The following is a 3169-nucleotide window of genomic DNA, read 5'->3' on the forward strand; positions in this document are numbered from 1 at the left end:
TTCTTATAAGCCTTTGAATTAAATTATTACAAGGATTTACTTTAACGTATGAAGTTAATCACATTGACTTCTAAAATAAATTATTTATCGATGGTGTTAAACCTAATTAAACCTAAGAAATTTTATTTTAAATATAAAAGATAAGCATTAATCAAATGCTTTGGAGCTAATATTTAAAAAAATTCAAAAAGTAGAGTTAACTACTTTGGCCTGTGAAAGGCTCATATATAACATGATACATGTAACCGTCGTTTGATCAGTTACAAGTTTTACATACTCGTAAGTACAAGTATTTTTAAGTAATTACCAACATTTTTTGTAGTATCAAGTCAATAATGATATCTGATTTATCAAATCTGTTAAAGAAGGTGACTTTCAATTCATTTCTTTAACCATCAAAAATTGTATGCAAATCTACAATTATTTGAAAAAGTGACAAATATGTGATCTATATTTAAAAACAAAAACAAAAAAATTTTAATTAGGTAAATCTTGTGTATTTTTACAGTAAATTTAGAAAATTCAAATTTTTCATCAAAACTTTTTTTATTTTTCTACTTTTAGTAACAATAAATTCAATATTGCATAAGGAAGTGCCATTCATTGTGTATTATTTTCATGTGCTTAGAAATTTTCATCTTTCATTTAGTAATACGTACAAGGGAAATCAGGTATTTGTTTCACTAGTAATAATACAATAGACTTTCTGATACTATATTTTTATTCAAACAAGTTTGTGTGAAACACATTTCTTTCTACTTATTTCCAGTAGAAGATAAAACTACACGATTTATGGGTTACATTATGAAATCTGTTAAAACTTTTCTTTGTGTAAAAAGATTAAATTATTTAATAGAATATGTTCAAATAGTTCTATTACAGTATTCAAATAGAAAGCAAAATGTATGTCAAAGTAAAACGTATGTCTTTGCGAACAAACTATAACATTATAAAGAAGAAAATAACATCATCTTTGTTCTAAACAAATGTTTCATACAAACGAATTTTTAGTGTATTTCATTCCATATATCCTTTGCTTCACTTGATACAAATGTATTACATGCAATTTTACAATGATACTTTATAGTATAGAGTATAATTAAATAAATGTTCCATATGTAACACCATTTCTTATATATGAGAAACTTAAAACTTTTCAAACGACTAAAAGGATTTCTTTTCCCTCTACATGTATTAGAAAGTTATAACAGTCAAGCGATAAATAAAATACAATTAAAACGTTCTTTTTCTACTTGAGAAGTAAGTCAAATTGCTCTTAACAATAAATATGTATATTACCACTACTTTATAAGGGTTTTGGTCTTAAATGTCTATATAACGTGTTTATTATGTTACTTCTTCTCTTCCATTAAAATTTTACCTAATAATAAGGAACGTATATAATTTGTTATCACTCTTTGATTTTGATATCCCAAATATTTGTTTTAAGTAATATTTAACTTATATTAACTTTTTCAAGACAAAATAATTAAATATGTCAAACATGTATTCTCTCTGGGAAAGCACAATAAATACAATAAAGTATGTGAAAACATTAACCAGACAAAATAAGTACCATAACGTCATTTATTAAACTATTTAGAAATTTATATTAATAGCTGTTTCTTCTCAAATATATACCTAGCGATAGTAATACTTGCTGCTTCTATAAGTTGACACAAAATTCGATACATTCAAATTTTTAACTAAGTAAAATAAGCTTGAATATAAGAAATCCAAAATATTTTTAAATTGAACAATTTATTATGAATCAAACAAAATGATAAAAGTACATACCTTTTTACACATACTTTATGAAAGTCACTTACACGACATATAAAATAATTGAGAACTTGAATTTACAAATTGAAAATTAGTGCTACAAATACTCTTATATTTAATTAATTAATATCCTTATATCTAGATGAACCAGTCAAATGCGCATTTTCTTTTATCGTTATAATGTAGGCAACATTAGTTTTATACACATAGACTATTACTGTTTTTGCAAACAACATGTAAATAATATGACTATTTTAACTAAGTTTTATATGCTCCAGTACGCAGTCTGAAGATATTTTCTATAATCAAAAGATTATGATTTTTTTATGTGCTCATATTAAACATAGTGATGGTGCTTTATATTCAGGAATTTTAGAAACATACTTAAAATTTTGTTCTTAGATTCAGTCAAATAATTTACATGTCTTACAGAAGAAATTATCTTGCACTTTGCTTTGTTTTTTCTTGGTGGTCTTGTTGTTTCTTCAATTGTTTTTCTCTTATTCGTTCTGCATCTCTAAAACAAAAAGGGTTATTTTTTTTACTATATCTTATATATGAGAAATATAAAATAAGTTACTCCAATTTAAAATCACTTAAACTTGATACTTTAAAATAGTGTTTTGATGATTAAAGAAAATATAAATATGCATAAAAAGCATATATTTAAAATATACAGATAACAAATATATGCATGAGTGTACATATGCCTCCGTGTAAATTTTTTGTACTACTACACAGTTGCTCATATTTTAGAATTATTATTCAAACTATCTTAAAAATATCAATTATTTTGTAACATTATATTCTGCATGCATAAAATTAATTCATTTTGCATCACTTTGATGATTAATTAATAAATCTTCAGTCTTTTTTAAGTATTACCGTGCCTTCCGCTGTTCTAATGTAAGACCCTTATTGCTTTCTTGTTCTGCAGCTGGTTTCCACCTATATAAAAAAAATTAGGGCCTTATACGTATTACATATGTACATTTAAAGATAAGAATAATAGGTAATCAAGAGTAGGAATAAGAATAACCAAGATATAAAATATCAATAAAAAAAAAATACAGATAATTTAAATATTCAAGTGATTAATAATAATATTATAATAATACCAATCATAAACAACAGTTGTTCTAACCAATAAAATTTAACTCAGAAGTTAAAGGTTTAAAGAAAAAAATATAAATTATATTTTGAAATGTAACATTACAATATAAAATGCAACCGAAACTGTTATATGCTGTGACTCATAATGAAAATAAATTCATCTGATATGCATGCATGGTAAAATAAAAATATATCAAATCATATACAAACATAAAGTCATGAGGAGAATTTTCTGGAAGTATCACAGTTTAAAGACCCAAAGTGTGACTAGATA

At 24.3% G+C, this 3169-nt stretch overlaps 1 long non-coding RNA gene across 1 annotated transcript in view; it reads right to left on the bottom strand.

Annotated features, from left to right (window-relative positions):
* Positions 1–2718: 2718 nt before the first annotated feature.
* LOC108577357 overlaps positions 2719–3169 on the bottom strand; it is a 958-nt gene continuing 507 nt past the window's right edge. The window contains exons 2-3 of the long non-coding RNA XR_001891450.1: positions 3106–3162; positions 2719–2730 (exon numbers count right to left, since the gene is read on the bottom strand). This is a non-coding gene — a long non-coding RNA (uncharacterized LOC108577357). The remainder of the gene's footprint in view (positions 2731–3105; positions 3163–3169) is intronic.

This window comes from Habropoda laboriosa, unplaced genomic scaffold, assembly GCF_001263275.1.
Source record: "Habropoda laboriosa isolate 0110345459 unplaced genomic scaffold, ASM126327v1 scaffold761, whole genome shotgun sequence".
NCBI lineage: Eukaryota > Metazoa > Arthropoda > Insecta > Hymenoptera > Apidae > Habropoda > Habropoda laboriosa.